The sequence below is a fragment of the Mauremys reevesii genome, linkage group 12, assembly GCF_016161935.1.
Source record: "Mauremys reevesii isolate NIE-2019 linkage group 12, ASM1616193v1, whole genome shotgun sequence".
Lineage (NCBI taxonomy): Eukaryota > Metazoa > Chordata > Testudines > Geoemydidae > Mauremys > Mauremys reevesii.
The window spans coordinates 48,963,276-48,986,832 of NC_052634.1; the positions used below are offsets into that span (position 1 = coordinate 48,963,276).

The 23,557-nt window shown below is 54.0% G+C and overlaps 3 non-coding genes across 3 annotated transcripts; all 3 read left to right on the forward strand.

Moving 5' to 3' along the window:
• TRNAQ-UUG lies at positions 1 to 72 on the forward strand. The gene has a single exon. It is a non-coding gene; the product is annotated as a tRNA-Gln (tRNA).
• A 17,190-nt stretch (positions 73 to 17,262) lies between these two features.
• Positions 17,263 to 17,334, forward strand: TRNAE-CUC. Its single transcript has one exon. It is a non-coding gene; the product is annotated as a tRNA-Glu (tRNA).
• Positions 17,335 to 18,952: 1,618 nt separating this feature from the next.
• Positions 18,953 to 19,024, forward strand: TRNAA-UGC. The gene has a single exon. It is a non-coding gene; the product is annotated as a tRNA-Ala (tRNA).
• Positions 19,025 to 23,557: the final 4,533 nt, after the last annotated feature.

The following is a 23,557-nucleotide window of genomic DNA, read 5'->3' on the forward strand; positions in this document are numbered from 1 at the left end:
GGTCCCATGGTGTAATAGGCAGCACTCAGGACTTTGAATCCTGGAATCTGAGTTCAAATCTCAGTGGGACCTTGTGGAGATATGTTGCTTTGCTACAAAGCCCTGGAGCTCAATGTGTTTGGCTACCTTCTCTCAGGGTGAACTAGAGTGAGTTTTTTCCCTCACGCTGGGTGACTGATGCCCACTGGAGATAGGTCTTTGGTCTGGCTGATTCAATGGGCTGGTGGCTATAGGTTGGGGTCCTAGAACTTAACAGTCTGGCTAGAGAGTCCTGCGGTTTGACCATATGGTTGTTTCTCGCTGCTTCACCTGATGCCCACAACTTTGGTCCCTGCAGCTGCCACACTCTTCCTCTTGCCCACATGGTATTTAAAGGAAGGAGGGCCAGGGCCAGGCTTCACAGTCAGGGCTAGGCAGGAGGGAGGCAGAGTCCCAGGCTGGAGCCCAGCACCTCTCCTCCTCTGGGCACCTAGAGCAGAGGCGGCTGGTGCTGACAGCTCCAAGGGAAGGCTTAAAAGCCACAGAGCAACCGAGGTCAGGGCCAGAGGAGGGCAGGACCATGCCTATGTGTGGCCAGCAGACGGCCACAAAGACACCCAGCCAGCCTGCTCCCTGGTATGACAAACCCCCACTGAAGACGTGCTTAATCCACTTGCTGATCAGGAGGAAAACCTGTCAAAATCTGTGTGGGAGGAGAACTCACTTGGCTTGGAAGGAGCGAGGAAAAAGAGTGAGTGAAAAAAATAACCAGCGAGAGAGAGAGAGAGTGAAAAGAACGTAAAAGGCAGAGAAAGAAATAAGGGAGAGAAAAAAAACATTAGAAAAAGAAGGAAAGAAAGGAAGAGCGTGAAAGGTAGAGGGAAAAAGAAAGCAAGAACATACAAGCTAGAGAAGGAAAGGAATGAAAAAGAACGAATGAACCACAAGCGCTAGCTGAAGCTGGAATGGGAGAGTCAGAGAAAGGACAGACTGACCCGTTAAGTAAGGTTGCACCCCAGATTCTCCATGTTGGGGGCACAGGCCTCCCATTTCCGTCCTGGCCCTGCTTGGGGGGACCATCCACAGGTGCCTATTGGAACCCCCATACTCCGAGGAGGGGACAAGCCCCCCCCATACCCTCCCCTCGGGACACGGGCTCTCCCCAATCTCGACCCCCTTCCTGCACGTTCCTGGGAATGGGGGGAAGGTGGGGGGAAGGCGTGTGCTGAGCAGCACCGTGGGTGTCTCTCTCTGGGGCGAAGGAAGAGGATATTTTTTGTACCAGAAGGAAAGAGCAGGGGGTGGGGGCGTTTGTGGAGCCGGGGCGCACACCAGAGAGAGAAACTGAACACAGCCCAGCGTGAGCCCAGTGCCAGTTGGAGCCGAGACGCCCGTACCTGGAGGACCATCTCCAGAACCTACCTTGATGGTGCCGCTCCCACACTGAGCTCCCCACCTAGACCTCCCTGGACGAGGTGAGGTGGTGCATTGGCAAAGGGGGCGGTTTGAGCAGGGTTGTGTGTGTGTGTGTGTGTGTGTGTGTGTGTGTGTGTGTGTGTGTGTGTGTGTGTGTGTGTGTGTGTGTATCTAATATGGGAAGTGAAGTCACAAACTGCTGGGGCTGGTTTCCTATTGGTGTGACCGATTTTTGCAAATCTTCCCCCCACACACACATCTTCTTTTGGCACTAGGGCTTTCTGCACTGCCGTTGACAAGGCAGAATCAAGGCCCCCGTTGTGCCAGGGGCTGCACAGACACAGAGACAGTCCCTGCCCCAGCTGAGATCAGGCCCCATTGGGCCAGGCGCTGCCCAGACACAGCGAGAGACAGGCCATGCCCCAGAAACTTTACAGGCTCCATACCCAAAAAGTGGGAGAAGAAACTGAGGCCCAGTGTCACACAGCAGCACTGAGAGTAGAACCCAGGAGTCCTGGCTCCTCCTGCTCTAACCACTAGACCCCACTCTGCTCCCAGAGTTGGGGACAGAACCCAGGAGTCCTGGCTTCCCAAAATGGCGGGAGTGGGGTCTAGTGGTTAGAGGAAAGGAAGATGGGTGTCAGGACTCCTGGGTTCCAGTCCCAGCACTGGGGTTAGAGTGGAGTGTTGTACCTTAGCACAGGTGGGGCTGGGAGCCAGGACTCCTGGGTTCTTCCCATCCCCCCCCCCCACCCCAACCACCTTGCACAGCAGGAGGGGGCTGGGCAGGAAGTGATGATGGGGTGAAAACTACCGAGAAATGCAAATCCTGGAAGGAGCCTGTGCCAGGAACCAGGCAGTACAGAAACCACGGCCCCCATCCCATCTCTAACCCCTCCTTGGCTGGCACTGGATCATGCCCCCTGTGCCCCCCCAATCCACCCCCTGTGAGCCCTGGGGGGCAGGGAATAGCCATGGTGCTGGGCCCCCCATCCAGTTGAAGTATTCAGTGTCGCAGTGACCCAAGGTGTGTGCACAGAATGGGGATGGAGTGTGTGTGTGTGGGTGGATAGATGGATGGATTGATTTCTGCATGTGTTTGTGTTGTTTTCTGTAAGGCGTGTGTGTGTGTGTGTGTGTGTGTGTGTGTGTGTGTGTGTGTGTGATTACAGCTGTGAGTGTTGTGTTTCTAGTTGTGCAAGTGTGTGTGTTCATGTGGCTGGATTTGTGCATGTGTTTGCCTCTGTTAGCAGTTGTGTTGCTGTTGGCTGGATTTGTGTGGGTGTTTGTCTATATTAGCAAGTGTGTGTGTGTGTGTGTGTCTGGATTCATGCATGTGTTTGTGTATATTTGAAAGTGTGTGTGTGTGTGCGCATGCGCGCTCTGCTGCCCTCTTTTGGCGCAACAACTGTTTCTCTGTATGTCACAGCCCCCATACCATTGACCCCGGTGGTGATTTCCCCATGTTACAAGGGCTGGCTGGCCTGACCCTTCTCCCCTCTGCGGAGTGTGGTGGGGGACTGGAAAATGGGAGGGATCAGCAAAGAAACCTACCTTATTGAGGTCAGAGGGTGTAGGGAAGCAGTGAGAAAGGCAAAGAGCCGGGTGGAGATGGACCTAGCGAAGGGGATTAAAACCAATAGCAAAAGGTTTTTTAGCCATATAAATAGGAAGAAAACCAAGAAGGAAGAAGTGGGACCGCTTAAAACTTTAGACGGAGTGGAGATTAGGGATAATCTTGGCATGGCACAATATCTGAACGAATATTTTGCCTCGGTCTTTAATGAGGCTAATGAAGGGCTAAGAAATAGTGGTAGAGGGACTGATGGGAATGAAGATATGGGGGTAGACATTACGGTATCTGAGGTAGAAGCCAAACTTGAACAGCTTAACGGAAGTAAATCGGGGGGCCCGGATAACCTTCATCCTAGAATATTAAGGGAATTGGCGAGTGAAATTGCAAGCCCGTTAGCGATGATTTTTAATAAATCTCTAAACTCGGGGATTGTACCGTTCGACTGGAGATTAGCAAATATAGTGCCTATATTCAAGAAGGGGAAAAAAAGTGACCCAGGTAACTACAGGCCTGTTAGTTTAACATCTGTAGTATGCAAAGTCATGGAAAAAATTATAAAGGAGAGAGTGGTTACGGACCTTGAGGCCGATGGCAACTGGGACAAATTACAGCATGGTTTTACGAAAGATAGATCGTGTCAAACCAACCTGATCTCCTTCTTTGAGAAAGTAACAGATTTTTTAGACAAGGGAAATGCGGTGGACCTAATATATCTTGATTTCAGTAAGGCATTTGATATGGTACTGCATGAGGAATTACTGGTTAAATTGGAAAAGATGGGGATCTAAATGAAAATCCAGAGGTGGATAAGGAGCTGGTTAAAGAGGAGACTGCAGAGGGTCGTATTGAAGGGTGATCTGTCGGGTTGGAGGGGGGTTACCAGTGGAGTTCCTCAAGGTTCGGTTTTGGGTCTGATTTTATTTAATCTATTTATTGCTGACCTCGGAACCAAAAGTAGGAGTGGGCTGATAAAGTTTGCGGATGACACCAAGTTGGGAGGTATTGCCAATTCGGAAGAGGATCGGGATATCCTCCAGGGAGATTTGGATGACCTTGTAAACTGGAGTATTAGTAACAAGATGAAATTCAATAATGAGAAGTGTAAGGTTATGCATTTAGGGATGACTAATAAGAACTTTAGTTATATGCTGGGGACGCACCAGTTGGAAGTAACGGAGGAGGAGAAGGACCTAGGAGTCCTGGTTGATCGCAGGATGACTATGAGTAGGCAATGTGATGTGGCCGTTAAAAAAGCTAATGCGGTCTTGGGATGCATTAGGCAAGGTATTTCTAGTAGAGATAAGGAGGTGCTAGTCCCATTATATAAGGCGTGGGTAAGACCTCATTTGGAGTATTGTGTGCAGTTTTGGTCTCCCATGTTTAAGAAGGATGAATTCAAACTGGAACGAGTACAAAGAAGGGCCACTAGAATGATCCGAGGAATGGAAGGCCTGTCGTATGAAAGGAGACTTGAGGAGCTCGGTTTGTTTTCCTTAACCAAAAGAAGGACAAGAGGAGATATGATTGCACTCTTTAAATATATCAGAGGGATAAATACCAAGGAAGGAGAGGAATTATTTCAGCTCAGTGCTAATGTGGACACGAGGACAAACGGATATAAATTGTCAGTTAGGAAATTTAGGCTTGAAATTAGACGAAGGTTTCTAACCATCAGAGGAGTGCAATTCTGGAACAGCCTACTGAGGGAAACAGTGGGGGCGAAGGACCTCCATGACTTTAAAATTAAGCTGGATAAGTTTATGGAGGGGATGGTATGATAGGATAACAGGTTTAGTCAATAGGTCAATAACGTGCCACACTGGTAATTAGTACAAAGGGTCAATGTTGGGATATTGTTAGCCTTTTTCCAGAGGGTATGGCTGGAGAGTCTTGCCCGCATGCTCGGGGTTCAGCTGATCGCCATATTTGGGGTCGGGAAGGAATTTTCCTCCAGGGTAGATTGGCAGTGGCCCTGGAGGTTTTTCGCCTTCCTCCGAAGCATAGGGCAGGGGTCGCTTCCTGGTGGATTATCTGCTACTTGAAGTCTCTAAATCACGATTTGGAGCATTCAACAGCAGAGTCAAGGGAGAGAATTAGTTCAGGAGTGGGTGGATCGGCTTATGTGGCCTGCATCTTGCAGGAGGACAGACTAGATGATCATAATGGTCCCTTCTGATCTTGAATTCTATGATTCTATGATTCTCTCCCTGTGGGGCAGGAGTGCCAAGGTGCAGGGCACTGGGCTCGGATGCACCTGGAGAGCAGCTCAGATGAGGTGGGGCAGGGTGTGTGGTGTCTGTTCTGCGTTGCCTGGTGCTGGGTCATTGCACAATCCCCAGCCACGCCGCACAGCACACCCCGAGAGGGGGCAGGGGGCCAAGCAGATGATCCAGCATGAGGGGGAGAGGATGTGTGGTTGGGGGGAGGAAAAGCCTTGGGCTGCACTGGGGGAATGCAGAGCAAGGGTGACACCCCAGAAACCTGCAGCAAAGGGATGGGCAGGTGGGGTGGGTGGATAGAAGAGGCAGTGGGACTAAAATCTAAAAGGGGAGTGTGGGGTCTAGTGGTCAGAGCGGGGGCGGGGGGTTGGTGGTCAGAATTCCTGGGTTCTATCTCCAGCCCTGGGAGGGGAGTGGGAGCCAGTGGTTAGAGTGTGTGTCGGGGGGGGGGGGGAGCCAGGACTCCTGGGTTCTCTCCCTGGCTCTGACTCTCTCTTGTGAAATCCCTCGGCAGTTACTCAACTCGCCAGCTTGTGGGAGCGAGGGGCTGGGGCCGGGTTGTGACACGGCCCAGAGTCCCGTACTGCCCCTTTGTTACCCGACCCGGGGCAGGGTGGGGGATGGCCTGGGAGACCCGCTAAGAAAGGCGCTTCTGGTGGGTTTGTGTGTGGGTCACGCTGCCCCTGCTGGATAGACCCCCTCTAGGTCAGAACCAGTCTCAGCCCGGGTCAGACCCTGGGAGCCCAGCCCCCTCTGTCGCCACGGCCATGTCTGTTGGTCTCCTGGGAAGGTCCATTCTCATGGGTAGCTGTCCAGTGGCAGTGAGTTCCACAGGCCTCGGCACAGGCTGTGTGGGGCAGGAGGTCCTTGTGTTGGGAGCCCTGGGAGTGAACTGTGTGCGGTTGTGTCTCTGAGCACAACTGGGAATATTCTGGTGTCTGTGTGTGATTGTGAGTGTGACTGGGGGTGTGATTGTTTGTCTCTTTGGGGGTTGGGCTAGCATGCCCCTCTGGGTGTGTTGTGTGTGAGTGTTCTTGGGACTGAGAGTCCCTTTGTGCGTCAATGTGTGTGTGTGTCACTTGCTGCAGGATACAAAATCCCGCAAAGCCGCCACCACACACACACACACACACACACACACACAGAGTGTGGCTCAGCCCCACCAGCAGGGGGCAGCAGGGACACACACGTCTCTCCTGGGCCAGCTTGGACAATTTCCCATCACGACCCGGCACAGTGCTGGTGCCCCCACATGGGGGTGGGCAGTGACCGGGCGGGGGGCGGGGCAGATGTGCTGGATTCAGAAGGAAGCACTTTGGGAAAATCAGTCAAGGCTCTTAGCAGAGCTGGGACACAGACCCAGTGACCCCTGCACCACCCTGGGAGGTGGGGTTGAGTGGTCAGAGCAGGGGGGGGGCTGGGCACCCGGACCCCTGGGTTCTATCCCTGGCTCTGGGGGTGGAAGGGGTCTAGAGCAGGGGGACTGGGAGCCAGGACTCCTGGGTTCCATAGGGGAGACTGTTTTTTCCTGTGCTTCCTTCCCTAGAGATCCCAGCCCAGCCCCCTAGAGGAGACTGAGCACAAGTGGGGGGAGTTGTTCTCCCACTTTGGAGTTATGATTCAAACCCTTTCACTCGGTGCTCCCGCTCATATCGGCCAGCTGCAGCCTCATCTCCTGGAACTCGGGCAGCTGGCGCTTGATCCGGTCGTACAGTCACACGCTGACTGGCTCCCCTGCCTGGATGCTCTTGTGGAAATCCCACAGGCGACACTGCAGGACTTGGCACTGTTGGTTTCTTTAATGTTGTGGTGTTTCCCCGGCCGCCGGAAAAAAGCCGCCAACTCCTCCCTCACCGACTCCCACCAATCCCCCTGGTTGCCACAGAACCCTCTGATGCTTTCCCGTTCTGCCAACACCACCAGGCCTCACCCCCCTGCTCCTTTATCTTGCAAGCTCTGGATGTTCAGCTTCCAATATCCTCTGCCCTGGGTCAGGGACAGGGGTGGCTCCAGGCACCAGCGCAGCAAGCTGCGGGGGGTGGCCTGCCGGTCGCTGTGAGGGTGGAAGTCAGGCTGCCTGCAGGAAGTCCCCTGGTAATGCGGATTAGGTGGCATGCCTGCGGGAGCTCCGCCAGTCCTGCGGCTTCAGCGGCAATTCGGTGGTGGTTACGCCAAAGGCACAGGATCGGCAGACCTCCCGCAGGCATGCCGCCGAATCCGCCTTACCAGAGGATGTCCCGTAGGTGTTGGGATAGATCTGTATTACATTATATACTAATGTTAGATGTGTAGAAAGTGTGACTAGAGTGAGGGGCACCAGCAGAGCTGTGAGTCTGGAGGTCAGGACTGGGATAGCAGGGGCTGCACAAGACTGGCCCCCACTCCATTCCCAGAGCTAGCGGTGGGACCCGGATACCCTGGCTCCCAACCCCCACTCTAACCACTAGCCTGCACTGCCCTGCCACAGCTGGGGAGAAGAACCAGGAGTCCTGACTCCCAGCCCGGCCGTGGGTGGAGCAGGACGTACTGGCCATGGGCTCAGCTGGGCATCGCTTACCATTAGGCTGGATGGTATCCCAGTGCTGACCTCCAGCCCCACAGCTCTGCTGGTGCCCCTCACTCCCGACCCGCAGCCCCTTGGTTCCCCCCAGCACTGACGGTGCCCCTCACTCCCGACCCGCAGCCCCTGCTATCCCAGTCCTGACCTCCAGACCCACAGCTCTGCCGGTGCCCCTCACTCCCGACCCGCAGCCCCTGCTATCCCAATCCTGATCTCCAGACCCACAGCTCTGCCGGTGCCCCTCACTCCCGACCCGCAGCCCCTGCTATCCCAGTCCTGACCTCCAGACTCACAGTTCTGCTGCCCCTCACTCCCGACCCGCAGCCCCTGCTATCCCAATCCTGATCTCCAGACCCACAGCTCTGCTGGTGCCCCTCACTCCCGACCCGCAGGCCCTTAGGCGTCCACCAGTTCTGACGGTGCCCCTCACTCCCGACATGCAGCCCCTGCTTTCCCAGTCCTGACCTCCAGAATCACAGTTCTGCTGCTGCCCCTCACTCCCGACCCGCAGCCCCTCCTATCCCAATCCTGATCTCCACACCCACAGCTCTGCTGATGCCCCTCACTCCCGACCTGCAGCGACTGGGCTTCCCGCGGAGCTCCCCAGTCACTGTGCTGCCGGTGCCCCTCACTCCCGACCCGCAGCCCCTCCTATCCCAATCCTGATCTCCACACCCACAGCTCTGCTGGTGCCCCTCACACCCGACCCGCAGCCCCCTGGATTCCTCGCTGAGCTCCCCAGTTACTGCGCTGCCGGTGCCCCTCACTCCCGACCCGCAGCCCCTTAGGCATACACCAGCTCTGACGGTGCCCCTCACTCCCGACCCGCAGCCCCTGCTATCCCAGACCTGACCTCCAGACTCACAGCTCTGCTGGTGCCCCTCACTCCCGACCCGCAGCCCCTTAGGCGTACACCAGCTCTGACGGTGCCCCTCACTCCTGACCCGCAGCCCCTACTATCCCAGACCTGACCTCCAGACTCACAGCTCTGCTGGTGCCCCTCACTCCCGACCCGCAGCCCCTACTATCCCAGACCTGACCTCCAGCCTCACAGCTCTGCTGGTGCCCCTCACTCCCGATCCGCAGCCCCCTAGTCTCCCTCCAGCTCTGCCGGTGCCCCTCATTCCCGACCCACAGCCCCTCCTATCCCAATCCTGATCTCCAGATCCACAGCTCTGCTGGTGCCCCTCACTCCCGACTTGCAGCGACTGGGCTTCCCGCAGAGCTCCCCAGTCACTGTGCTGCCGGTGCCCCTCACTCCTGACCCACAGACCCCTGGGCTTCCTTCAGCTCTACCGGTGCCCCTCACTCCCGACCCGCAGCCCCCTGGGTTCCCCCCAGCTCTAGTGGTGCCCCTCACTCCTGACCCGCAGCCCCTGCTATCCCAGTCCTGACCTCCAGACTCACAGTTCTGCTGCTGCCCCTCACTCCCGACCCGCAGCCCCTCCTATCCCAATCCTGATCTCCACACCAAGAGCTCTGCTGGTGCCCCTCACTCCCGACCCGCAGCCCCCTGGATTTCCCGCTGAGCTCCCCAGTTACTGCGCTGCCTGTGCCCCTCACTCCCGACCCGCAGCCCCTGCCATCCCAGTCCTGACCTCCAGACTCTCAGCTCTGCTGGTGCCCCTCACTCCCGACCCGCATGGGTCACCCCTGGAGCAGGTTAAAGCTGCAGGTTGACAGTGGGGTTGCTGCCCCTGTGAACAGCTGCTGTAGCACCGCCTGGGCAGGACAGGGAGAGCCAGTTATACCCCTCCCCCGCCCCAGCCTGTATCGGGGGATGGGAGCGCTCACACCCTGGGGCCCCTGAGTTGGGACGGAGGGAGGCCCCCGTGCACCAGGGATGCTGTAAGGGCGAACAGGGGCACCCACCCATGCACCCGAGATCTTCTAGTGGGGGAGAGTGGCACCCACACACCCAGGATCTTGTAGCGGGGGACAAGGGCATCCACACTCCGGGATCCTCTGCAGACGGACGGACACCCACACACCCAGGATTCTGTAGGGGGGGGCAGAGGTACCCGGACACCTGGGTGGGGGAAGGGGGCACCGAAACATCCGGGATCTTACCTGGCAGGACAGCGGCGCCTGCAGCTCGACATGAGACGGGGGCGGGGGGAGCAGGAGCATTTCCCAGTTCCAGGCTGTCCCCATCTGGCCAAGGCACAGAGCTCACAAGCAGAGTTTAAAGCTCCAGCTGCCAGGCTGTGAAACAAGCCAGGCTCCGTGGCTGGTGTCTGTGATCCCAGCTCCTGGGGAGGCTGAGGCTGGTGGATCGCTTGAGCTCAGGAGTTGCAGGCTGTGCTGATTGGGTGTCTGCACTAAGTTCAGCATCAATATGGTGATCCCAGGGAAGCTTGGGGTCCCCAGGTTGCCTAAGGAGGGGTGAACCGGCCCAGGTCTGGAAACGGAGCAGGTCAAAACTCCCATGCGGATCAGTAGTGGGATCACACCTGTGAATAGCCCCTGCAGCATAGCCTGGGCAAGACAGTGAGACACAGTCTCTTTTTATACAGACACCCCCCGCAGAGCCTGGAGGGGGGATGGGAGCACCCACACGCTGGGGATTCTGACTTGGGGGGAGGGACGCCCCCCTGCAACACGGATCTTGAAAACGGGAACAGAGACACCCACAGATCCTGGATGGGGGCAGGCAGGGGAAACCACACATGGGAGCTAGTTCATGGGGTGGGGGACAGAGACGCCCACCAGAGATCCTGGATGGGAGCACCCACATGATGGGGATCTTGAACTGGGAGGAGGGAAGCACCATGTACCAGAGATTCTGAAGGGGGAACAGGGACACTCACACACCAGGTGTCTTGCTGCAAGAGCTGCGGTCTTCATTTACACAGGGCAGTGATGGGGATTTAACCAATTCCCGTGCGGAGCTTGTTCCACTAGATAATTAGCCTCACGGTTAAAAAATGGTAATTTCCAGTTGGCGTTTTGTGACATTGACTGCAAACCAAGGGGGTCGTGTTCAACCTTTGTCTGGTGAATTAAAGAACCCTTTCAAATCAGATATTCCCCCCTCTGGGAATTTTTAAAACTGTGTATTTAAAATCAGTGACTAAATCCCCTCTTAACCTCCTGTCAATGAAATCAATTGAGTTTCTTCAATCTCTCGCTGTAGACAGAAGAGACCAATGCACATTTTCCTTGTTTTTAAAGGCAAAATTCCTGATCTTTCCAAGGGGATCTTCTGCTTCAACGGTCAGTTTGGGGAAGGATTTGGCTTCCTGGGCTATAATCTGCCCGCTGGGTTATAATCTGCGGTCTGAAGGGTCAAATTTAGATGAGGCCGTTGGTGCTGCCCCCGTGTGGCCGGAGATGGGAGCTCACAAGCAGAGTTGAAAGCTGGAGCTGGAACGGACCTGGCTGGACACGTGGGGCACAAAGGCTCTCGCGTGGGATCCTCGCTGTGCAGCAGGAGGCGGAGGGAAGCTGATTGTCAGGGGTCAGGGCCATGGGCGCCAACTTATATGGGCTCGTGGAGCTAGAGCCCCAGGAATATTCAAAATCAGGGGCTCTGCTCCACCAATATTTGGAGCTAGGTTTTGCCCCTTTAAATCCCAGCCGCGGCTGGGAATCAGAGGGCTCTGGGCTGCCTGCAACCGCGGGAAGCCCAGAGCCCTTTAAATCCCAGCCGCGGCCGGGAATCAGAGGGCTCTGGGCTGCCTGCAACCGCGGGAAGCCCAGAGCCTTTAAATCCCAGCCATGGCTGGGAATCAGAGGGCTCTGGGCTGCCAGCAACCGGGAAGCCCAGAGCCCTTTAAATCCCAGCCATGGCTGGGAAACAGAGGGCTCTGGGCGGCCTGCAACCGCGGGGAGCCCAGAGCCCTTTAAATCCCAGCCGCGGCCGGGAATCAGAGGCTCTGGGCTGCCTACAAGCGCGGGGAGCCCAGAGCCCTTTAAATCTCAGGCGTGGCCGGGAGTCAGAGGGCTCTGCACGGCCCGCAGGGGCAGAGAGCCCAGAGCCCTTTGAATCCCAGCCGCGGCGGCTGGGATTTAAAGGGCTCAGGGCTCCCGCAGCTGCCAGCAGCTCAGAGCCCTTTGAATCCCAGCCCTGGCCGCTGATTGCCCCCTCCCCAGACCCCTGCCCCAACGGCCCCCCAGGACCCCCACCCCCTATCTTAGCACCACTGGTACTTGTCCCCCGTTACCCACTCCTGAGACAACTGCCCCTAACTGCCCCTTGGGACCCCAGCCCCTATCTAAGCCTCCCTTCTCCTTGTCCCCAACTGCCCCCTCCTGAGACTCCACCCAACTTTCCCCCAGGACCCCACCCCCTACCTGTCCCCTGATAAACCCCCTGGACTCCCATGCCTATCCAATTGCTGCCTGTCCCCTGACTGCCCCTCCCAACCTCTGCCCCAACCAACCCCCCCGGCGCCGTGTCCCGTGACGGGCCCCGGGCACCCCCGACCCCGTCTCCAAACTTGTAATCGTGTGGTACTGACGTGTTGTAGCTTCATTTTATATCGGCTTACAGGGCGGGAGTGGGGGGGGCACCACCATTTTGGGCCCCACCAAAAATTATACAAACCTGCCGCCTATGGTCAGGGCTGCACCCTGCCATGCTGAGCCGGTGTCTGTGCTAAGCTCGGCATCAATCAGGTGACTCTGGGAAGTTCGGGGTCCCCAGGCTCCCACAGGAGGGTGAAGCAGGTCACCCCTGGAGCAGGTTAAAGCTGCAGGGTGACAATGGGGTTGCTGCCCCTGTGAACAGCTGCTGTAGCACCGCCTGGGCAGGACAGGGAGAGCCAGTTATACCCCCCCTCCCCCAGCCTGTATCGGGGGCTGGGAGCTCTCACACCCTGGCGACCTACCCACCAGAGATCTTCTGGGGGGGGAGAGTGGCACCCACACACCCAGGATCTTCTAGAGAGGGACAAGGGCATCCACACTCCGGGATCCTCTGCAGAGGGACGGACACCCACACATCCAGGATTCTGTATGGGGGGCAGAGGTACCCGGACACCTGGGCTCCTGGATGGGGGATGGGGGGCACCGAAACATCCGGGATCTTACCTGGGAGGACAGCGGCGCCTGCAGCTCGACATGAGACGGGGGCGGGGGGAGCAGGAGCATTTCCCAGTTCCAGGCTGTCCCTGTCTGGCCAAGGCACAGAGCTCACAAGCAGAGTTTAAAGCTCCAGCTGCCAGGCAGCAAAATAAGAGGTACTTGTTAGAGGGTTTATCCCATCACCCTCCCATTCCCTGGTCCTTCTCACGTGACCAGAGAGCAGCAATGCACGACGCTCAAAGGTGCAAACAATTCAATGTTTATAGGGGTAAACTTCCAGCAGGCAATGATTCCAATTTCCTTCCTCAGTGTCCCCCTTCCCAGCTCTGACACCACAAAGACTTGCGTGTGTCCCTGTTCCCATTCCCTGTTCCTATTCCCCGCCTTAGCAAAACAGAATTCCAGTTCCCCTACCCCCATCCCCATCCCCCCCTTACTTCCTGATTGACTGCAGACTATTTAGTAAAACTGGAGTTCTGCTTAGCTATACCCTAACCAATCATTTTACTGAAATGTACCTAACCAATCCTAACATACTGTAACATGATTATCTAACCAATTATACCCCACCACCTTAATTGGTTTACACCCAACAATTTAATTATACAGCAGACAGAAACAGTCACAGCACCAGACAGAGATTATACAGACAAGCAATAGGAAAGTGGGGACTACAGTGACAGAACAACAAAGAAATGGGGATTTCACACCCCAGCTGTTGGTAAGTGAGTTGTTCCCAGACAGGATGCTATCATGGTAGAGGTTGTGGGTGCTGGTTGCTTAACTGTCTGGCCCCCAGGGCAGGATTTTGAGGTTCACCATTACTGTTTCAGAATGCCAGCCCCCATCTTTTGTTCACTTAAAATGTGAGCAGGGACATTACAACACCGCAGAACTCATGGAGCTCCAGGAAACGTGTAACTTTAGGTCCGGGTGAGTGTGTCTAAAAATCAGCTGTGCTGTAGAAGGTCTCTAGGAGTTGAAAGAGATGTGCCATCTTGACCACCCTAAAGAGTTAATCAACTATTAATGAAAACTAGGGTTCATAAGTCATATTCTTTGTGGTATCAGGATGGTGGACTGGTCTAAAGTGCTAGTTATAAGACTCTTTTTTTTCCAATCCCTTGGGTGTTCTGGTCTCTGCATGGACATGTGGTTTCACATCCCACTCCTGACATTTTACCATTTAATTCTATCTGGAGAAAATAGCCTCACTTCAATCTCCTTTGCAACAATAGAACCCCATTTGCTTAGCTTTGCTATTCCAGTAGTTGTGAGAGAAGCTCCAGACCAGGGGGAAACAGGGCCTGTTCTCTCGACTGATCACTTTTTGTCTTTCTTCATTCCAAGCCATTTTCTCAGATACATCCGTATTTCCCACACTTTTATGAAACTTTAGGGTTATCATTTCATTGCCACACAACTGTACTTATGAAGTAAAGTGAAACACAACATTTTTTGGATATTCTTGCAGAAGAGTTTTGCTTTCTGACCTGGAACTGAACAGGGGCTGCCCGAGGGGGACAATGCTGCTCCCTTTTCTTGGCTCATCCAAAAAACATACGTTCGTGGTGCCCTTTGTTTCCCTGTTCTTCAAACACCTGTCAGGGGTGGCCTAGGGAGATTTGGTCCTGACTCTCAGGTTCCCTCGCAACCCTACCTTTCTATATGATTCTGTGGTGTGGGTTTGTGCTGTGTTGTTGTTCCACGCTGAGCTGTTTTGCACAGTGTCACTTTGCACTCTGACACATTGTTTCGTGGTGTATGGTTTTTGCACTGCCTTCATAGAATCATAGAATCATAGAATTCAAGATCAGAAGGGACCATTATGATCATCTAGTCTGACCTCCTGCAAGATGCAGGCCACATAAGCCGATCCACCCACTCCTTAGCAAGTGAACCCTGCCCCATGCTTCGGAGGAAGGCGAAAAACCTCCAGGGCCATAGCCAATCTTCCCTGGAGGAAAATTCCTTCCCGACCCCAAATATGGCGGTCAGCTGAACCCCGAGCATGCGGGCAAGACTCTCCAGCCAAACCCTCTGGAAAAGGTTACATCATACCAGGCACATAATTGACCTATTGACTAAGCCCGTTATCCTATCATACCATCCCCTCCATAAACTTATCTAGCTTAATCTTAAAGTCGTGGAGGTCCTTCGCCCCCACTGTTTCCCTCGGTAGACTGTTCCAGTATTGCACTCCCCTGATGGTTAGGAACCTTCGTCTAATTTCAAGCCTGAATTTCCTGACTGACAGTTTATATCCGTTCGTCCTCGTGTCCACATTAGCACTGAGCTGAAATAATTCTTCTCCTTCCCTGGTATTTATCCCTCTGATATATTTAAAGAGTGTAATCATATCTCCTCTCATCCTTCTTTTGGTTAAGGAAAACAAACCGAGCTCCTCAAGTCTCCTTTCATACGAAAGGCCTTCCATTCCTCGGATCATTCTAGTGGCCCTTCTTTGTACCTGTTCTAGTTTGAATTCATCCTTCTTAAACATGGGAGACCAAAACTGCACACAATACTCCTGCACACAACACAAGCCTTGTGTTGAGTCGGTTTGAGCTGAGCTCTTTTGCAGTGTCATTTTGCCCTATGGGGCGTTCATTTGGATGGTGCTGAACTGTCGGGCTTTGCACTCCTAACGTGTTGTCACTTTGTGCTGTGGAATGTCAGTTCACGCTGAATTGTTAGATGTTAGATTGGGGTGTTTCCACTTTTGTTGTTGTTTATATTATATTGCGATGGCATCGAATTACAGAGCTGTACGGCTGCAAGGGCCCTGGAGAGGTCATGAAATCCAGCCCTCTCTGCTGAGGCAGGGCCAAGCAGAGACGATGCATCAGGGCCATGTGGGGTCAAGTGCCCACAGCAGCCGGCCCAGGCAGGGAGCAGAAGGAGGGAACCAGAGCCAGAGCAGGTTGTCTATGGGACCAAGTATATGTAGAGTATCCTTGACAGAGGTTTGTTCAACCTGTTCTTAAAAACCTCTGAGGACAGAGACTCCACAGACGCCTTTGGGAGCCTATTCCAGAGCTTAACTACACTCAGAGTTAGAAAGCTGTTCCCAACATCTAACGTGAATCTCCCTGGCTGCAGATTAAGCCCATTACTTCTTGTCCTACCGTCAGTGGACATGGAGAACAATGGATCATCGTCCTATTTATAAAGACCAAACTTTTCTCTCTGAAGTCATCTGTTAAATGGTTATTATCCCCTCTTCTTGCCTGGGGTAGAATGGAAGAGGAGAAATTCCTCTCTTAACGGAGGGTGCAAATGTCAGTTTGGTCTCTCTTCATGTTTTACTGAAGCTCAGAGAGAGGAGGAAACATGACCTGCCGAAGAGCATAGAGAGTTTGTTTCATTTTGGTCTGTCACTATTAGCAGAAGAGTGACACCTAAGGGCTGTCGCTACCACCCACCATGGGGCTTGGATTTATGATGGTGGGATTAAGAGCATCATGCTCTACCAACTGAGCTAGCTAGATTTAAAGTCAGTCAACTGCCCAGTCGCAGTGTAGAAGGAGCTTGAGGGTGTTTATTTTTGAGCTGAGGTTCCCTGTCTGACATTTGCCTTCTTTCCTGGTTCATTATGTCTCCAGCGAGAAAACCGGAGCTGTCACAAGGCTGGTTAGATGCTGCTTTCTAGACCAGAGAGCTGGGGTTGATTTAACATGCTGCCGCCATCAGCTGGTCAGAATAACCAGGGTGGGAGGGTGGAATTTAGGAATCTCCCACCAAGGGGAGGTGCTGTTGGACTCATCTAGTGGGGGAGAGTCTGAGTCTGAGTTCCCCACACGCCACACACACATTTTCACAGGGAGTCAGGCCCCCTAGGGAAAAACTCAAAAGAAGCCCAGGCCCAGGAGTGTCAGAGAAGGGAATCACTGTTTGCCTTAAGAGGTGGGTTCGGGAAACCTGCAGGTCCTTAGATCCCTCCAGCACCTGATACAACCATTTGTGGGGAAGGTCTGGGGAAGCCGAGGAAGACAAGGAGACGGGAAAAGGGCTTGCAGCTGTTGTGCAATCCCCATGCTCCCAGCAGAAGGGTCCGGGGGGCTCAGCACTCAGAACTCACAAGATGGCAAAGCTCAGAGACCCGTTACACAGAGTCAGAATGTGATCAGCTGACACCCAGGGGGAGCAACACCCCTCCCTTGGTCTCTATGCCAGAGCTCCTATCAGCTCAGTGTCCTTCCCGCAAGATTCGGCTGCTGAGAGCGTTGCGATGGGGTAAATGAAGGCAGAGGAGGATTGTTCCTCATGGGGTTTTTTTGTGTGGCTCTGTGATCCTGCTGGAGGAAGCATCATTTGAGTTTGTTTCAGTGACTTGGGTTGGGCTCAGGTTGTGACCCTGAGCACAGGGGTTCTCTGCTCTTAGCCCCTCAGGGAGTGGACAGTGGAACAGTTTCAGAAAGTGGCTAGAAAGTAGCCTAAGAAAGTGTAGTATAAGTGAGAAGAAAAGCCACAACATCATCATCTCCCTGGTGGTCTAGTGGTTAGGATTTGGCACTCTCACTGCCAAGGCCTGGGTTCAATTCCCAGCCAGGGAAAACTGACTTTAAACCAGAAAAGCTTCAATTATTCTTCACTTGCAATGCAAACAAATCCATGTTATTTTCCAGATTCCCCCATCTTCCCAGCGTCTCCATGGCAGGGCCGGCTCCAGGCACCAGCGCAGCAAGCAGGTCTCTGGGGTGGCCAATGGAAAGAGGAGGCTTCAGGGGCAATTTGGCCCTCTCAGTCCCTCTCAGAGGGAAGGACTTGCTACCAAAAGCGGCAGAGGTAGAGCTGCCATTGATTGCAGCTTTTTTATTTTTTTTTCTGCTTGGGGTGCCAAAAACACTGGAACTGGCCCTGCTCCATGAAAGACAATTTGTTAAATCCCAGATGAGTGCAGTTCTATCAGTTCTCAGCCTGAGCCCTTAGGGCTTAATCCTGAGGCTATTGTCCCATCATGGGGCCATTTCCTGCCTCTCTTTCATACAGAAGCACAATTTTCCTTGCACAGACACAGGAACAGCAAGATCTTTCTCTGTCCCTTGTGCAAAGCAGGGGGCCAAATTCCATGGAAACAATGGACAAGCGGGGGGCCCTGGGCACATCCAGCCCTGGCCGTGAGATGTTCCCTCCCCTCGTTCTTTATGCCCCTGTTGTTATTTCATGGATTGTCTGGGATGGGGGAAAAGCTGAGTTCACTCCAGGTGGAGGGGAAAAGAACCATGAAAATCTCAGGACCCAACCCCCACTACCAGGATCACTGAGGTGCTGGGAATCTGCATGGGAAAGGGACTGTGTGAATTGTCAAGGTGGGGAATGAATAACAATCTACCACTAGATCCACCTCATTAACCACTGACACAGGCTAATCCTGCTGCAGATAGAAGGGAAACTGGGAGTGATTCTTTGCTGTTCAGCCATGGAAACAGTGACCCAATTGCACGCAGTGAATGTGCTGGGGAAAGCTGGACTTCACAGGCAGGTGGTAATAGCAGATCCTAGAAACACCTGGAGCTCCCCACAGCACTTCTGCCACCAGGGTCAGGTGCTGAGCGACTCACAGCGCCCCTCCCCTCCCATTACCTTCCAGCAGGGGGTGGCAGCGCCCCCCACCCAATGCAGGGGAGAGGGCTGAGTGTATCTCTGCACCCTGAGCCCAGGGCACCCACTCTCTCTGCCCCACACATTGAATCTGGCCCTGCTGCAAAGTGACCCCTAAGAACCAGCAACCTCCAGGACAGCAGGTTTGGCCCTCAGAGCAGGGAATGTGTCCCCCATGCTGCTCTTAGGCCACTGGGTGCTCTGGAAACAAGAGGGATCTGAGTGTAACCCAGGGGTCAGCAACCTTTCAGAAGTGCTGTGCCGAGTCTTCATTTATTCACTCTAATTCAAGGTTCCGCATGCCAGTGATACATTTTAACGTTTTTAGAAGGTCTCTTTCTATAAGTCTCTAATATATAACTAACTATTGTTGTATGTAAAGTAAATAAGGTTTTTTAAAATGTTTAAGAAGCTTCATTTAAAATTAAATTAAAATGCAGAGCCCCCAAGACTGGTGGCCAGGACCTGGGCAGTGTGAGTGCCACTGAAAATCAGCTCATGTGCCACCTTCAGCACACGTGCCATAGGTTGCCTACACCTGGTGTAACCTATAGCAAGCAAAGACTATCTGGGGATATAGCTCAGTGGTAGAGCACATGCTTTGCATGTATGAGGTCCTGGGTTCAATCCTCAGCATCTCCAAGCTCTTTTCACCCTGCTGCTTTGCTCATGCCCAGAGAGGATGTGGCCCAGCAGTCTCCCTGCAGGAGTTTCAATCCTGCTCAGTGAGGGGCAAGTGCCAATTGCATGGAAGGTCTGGGGGGGTTTCTGCTCCTAAGTCACCTCAGTACATGTAAGATTCCCACCAGCTGTGCTGCTTGGGACAAGGGTAGATGAGAAGGGTGAATCCTCCAGCACTGGAGGGAAAGGTCCCATCTGCACAGACTGAGAGGCCAGGAAACAGAGGGGCAGTCAGTGCTCAGAGAGGAGAGAGGTCAGTGATTTACACCCAGCAGGGGACACTCTCTTTTTGAGGCGAGTGCAGCTTGCTTGGGATGGTGCTGACGATGGACAGAAAAAAGGCTGGAGTCAATGACTGATGAGACCACAGAAGGGGAAGGGGAACGGCAGCCCCACAGAAGGTCCTGGGTGCTCAGATGCCCCAGTTATTGCACCCTGGCCCGTCACAGAGAGAGAAAAGACACAGCGGGACCCAGCCCCCCTACAGTGATCCCATGGACAAGAACCTGGCTGGGAGTGGGGTGAAGGTTCCCGCTGGGCAAAGGGGAGCTGAAATCCCTCAGTGTCCTGGAGTTTAAGCAATGGAAGCTTCAAACCCTGCAGGGGTGTGGGCTGAGGTGCGTCAGCAGAAGGTTGGGCTGGACAGGGGGCGGCAGGTTTGGATAATTTTTGGTGGTGCCCAGAATGGGAGCAAGTCCTGCCCCACCCCACCCCACCCCACCCCCACACAGGGCCAGCTTTAGGCCGATTCTCCCGATTCCCCTGAATTGGGCCCCACCCCTAAGAGGGCCCCGTGCCCAAGCCCTGGTACTGCGTACTGGCAAGAACTGGTGCACTGTACCAGGGTGGCCCAGCTTCCCCAGGGGGCAATTTAAAGGGCCTGGGGCTCCCAGCAGGGGCTGGGATAGGGCTGGGGTAGGGCTGCAGGGCGCTGGGGGCTATTTAAAAAGTCCAGGGTTCCCATTGCTTCTACCGCCCCAGCCCTTTAAATAGCCCCCAGAGCCCCGCCGCTTCCCCAGGGCTCCCACAGCTATTTAAAGGGCCGGGGCAGTGGAAACGGGAGCCCTGGGCCATTTAAATAGCCCCCAAGCCCCGGGCTGCTGCTGCTACCCCGGTGCTGAGGGAGGGAGGAGGGGGCACTTACCGTACAGGGTGGGCTGTACCCTCTGTACCTGCACCCCCTGCCTGCAGCCAGCCCCTGCTGCACCCCTGCCCTGCCTCCAGCCCTCACCCCTGCCCTGCCTGCCCCAGCCCCGGCCTCCCGCCCGCCCCACACCCCCGGCCTGCAGCCAGCCCATCTCCAGCCAGCCCCACACCCCCTGCCCTGCCCGCAGCCAGCCCCTGTCTCCAGCCAGCTCTGAACCTCCTGCTCACAGCCAGCCCCTGCTGCACCCCCTGCCTGCACCAGCCCCGCACCCCCTGCAGCCAGCCCTGCACCCCGTGCCCTGTCTCCAGCCAACCCCTGTCGTACCCCCTGCGGCCCTGCCTGAAGCCAGCCAGCTCCCCACACCCCCCTGCCCGCACCAGCCCTACACCACCGGCCCCGCACCCCCTGCCCTGTCTCCAGCCGACCCCTGCTGCACCCCCCTGCCTGAAGCCAGCCAGTCCCGCACACCCCATCTCCAGCCCTGACAATCCCTGCCGCATGCCCCTGCGGCCCTGCCTGAAGCCAGCCAGCCCCACACACCCCTGCCTGCACCAGCCCTACCCCACCTGCCCCGCACCCCCTGCCCTGTCTCCAGCCAACCCCTGCTGCACCCCCCTGCCTGAAGCCAGCCAGTCCTGCACACCCCATCTCCAGCCAGCCCCACACCCCTTGCCCTGCCTGCAGCCAGACCCTACCTCCAGTCAGCCCCTGCCCTGCCTCCAGCCAGCCCCATGTCCACTGGTGCCCTGCAGTTCCCAGGGCAGTAACCCTGCTCACCTGCTTCAATGAGGGGGGCAGGGAGCAGCTGGAACCCACACATGTGCACACCGTAGGGTGACCAGACAGCAAGTTTGAAAAATCGGGATGGGGGTGGGGGTTATTAGGATCCTATATAAGAAAAAGTCCCAAAAATTGGGACTGTCCCTATAAAATCAGGACATCTGGTCACCCTAGCACAGCCCCAGGGAGTGGCAGGGACCCACACATGTGAAACGGAATTCGTTTCTGGTTCAGGCCCATCTTTTTAAAAAAGAACTTTAGGTAGGGTTAACATACACCCGTATTTTCCTGGACATGTCAGGCTTTTTGGTTCTTAAATCACTGTCTGGGAGGAATTTTTAAAATTTAAAAATTCCTCCTGGGAAAATACGGACGCATGGTAACGCTATTGGTACAAAAAATACATACTGTGGCACATCCCTTAAATCAGAACTTTTTATAGGGAACTGGTTCCTAAGGAATGAAAGTCTTTTTTATATATACATATATATATATCTATATAAATTTTAAGTTATCCCTGCCGGGGCCCAGCTGAAAATGACTGCCCAGAGTTCAAGAACTGTCCCTGTTCTCATTGGACAGTTGGGGAGAAGCCTGAAGTACAAAGAAGGGACGTGACCTTCCCAAGGGCCTACACAGCAAGGTGGTGGCAGAGCCAGAAAGAGAAGCCAACAGTCCTGACTCCTGTTCTAATGGACCAAAAAAACCCAGAGAAAGGGATAGAGCCCAGGAATCGAGATGGTGGGGAAATTTCATTGAAACCATTTCTGTCAGAAAATCCCCTTCAGACTAAACCAGTTTGTTTCTCGAAATCAAAACAAGTGGGATGAAAGTTCTTTGCACAAATATTTTGTTGCAAAACAAAAGCATCTCCTGTTTGTCACAGTGTGTTAAATTGTCTCATCGCACACAAAGAGGAGACACTTAGATCTCAAACATTAGATAAGATGCTTCAGTCTGAGCTAAGTAATTGCTGCTCTTAACAATTTCAAAATAAAAAAATACAAATCAAATAGACTATTTCAGCTATTCTATTATGTCATAATCTGCTCTGAGTAAATGTGATAGGACACTGCATATTACACACTACTCCTAGTGACACTCGCCAATGGATCCCCACCCACCATGAGGTAGGTAGGAGCGGATCATTATTATCCCTACTTGAAAGAGGAGAAGCTAAGGCTGAGAAAGGAGAATTGACTTGTCTTAGGTCACACAGCCAGTCACTGGCAGATTTGGGAATAGGACCCAAGAGCCCTGATTTTTAAACTAACCATCGGATCTTGAATTTCAGACACTGAATGACCTGAATAAAGTGCTCTCAGATGAGCTCCAGACCAACAACAGTGCACAATAAATATTCAGCAAGTATTTGAGGAGAATTGCATTGTTAGAGAGAATCATGAACTGCTCAGAGACCATTAATGCAGAGGAGCAGCAAAATTCATCAAACATATAACAGGTTCTGACTTATTTCCTTAGGCTTAAAAGAGAACAACAAGGACCTGAGTCTCCTCCCTGTCAATAACCCCCTGCTCAGCCAATCAGGGTAGAGACTGAGGACGGCAGGCTGAGGGCTTTCGCCCAAAGGATGGCCCAGGTCACCAGTGGGGATCACTGCCTGAGCACTATTTCAGCCCCACATTTTTGGGTGGACATCCCACAGTGGGAGCTGCAGAGCACTCACCCGAGACACATACGCACACCCCTCCTGGTGTTGGGAGGGGAACAGGAGAAAGGACAAAAGAAGCAAGAGACAAAGAGAAAGGAGGGAGAGACGGATGGAGGAAAAGGTGAAACCAAAAGGACAAACACTAATGACCCCACTGATTCTAAGGGACAAAATCCCAGGTGCGCAATAAAATTCTGCCTCCTTAAGCTCATGTTTTCCATGCCTAGAATTCAATGGTCACCAGATGGATCAGACTGAACAGGTTTCAAACCTCGAGGAGGCTCTTACCTTCTAAACAGGGACGGCTGTTTTCTAGTAAACTCACTAAAAGGGAGGGAGAAAACTCGAAAGAGGTTCCTCCTGGTGCCCATGTACGTGAACCCGAATACTCTCTCAGTCCTCAAAGAGAGACCTGGAGAAGGAGACTTGCTGAAGCAAAGCCACAGGGGTCTCTGAGGTTTCCCTGACCCCTCGCCCCTGTCCTGCCTGGCTGATGTCAGCATCTCTCTGTGAGGTCACCACCTCCCCACCACCTTTGGCCAATAGTCTGAGGTCCTGCAAAAGGCCTTTGTGATGTCACTGCCACACCCCTCCCTTGCTGGGCTAATGCCCTGCCCCTGGCCAGGCACTGTGGAGGTTTGAGCTACTCCCTGTGGATCACCCCACTCAAGGAGCGTTCGTTCTAGGAAGCAAGCCGGCTAGACAGGAAAACATCAGACGCTGCTCCCAATGCTACACTCAGTTTTTCAGAAATTAGTCGACTTTATGGCCAGAAGAGACCATTAGAGCATCTAATCTGACCCCCTGCATATCACAGGCCTCCTGTATGACACCAGAGCTACTTTTGGGGCAAACACATTCCAGAAAAGCATCTAGTCTCCATTAGATGACATCA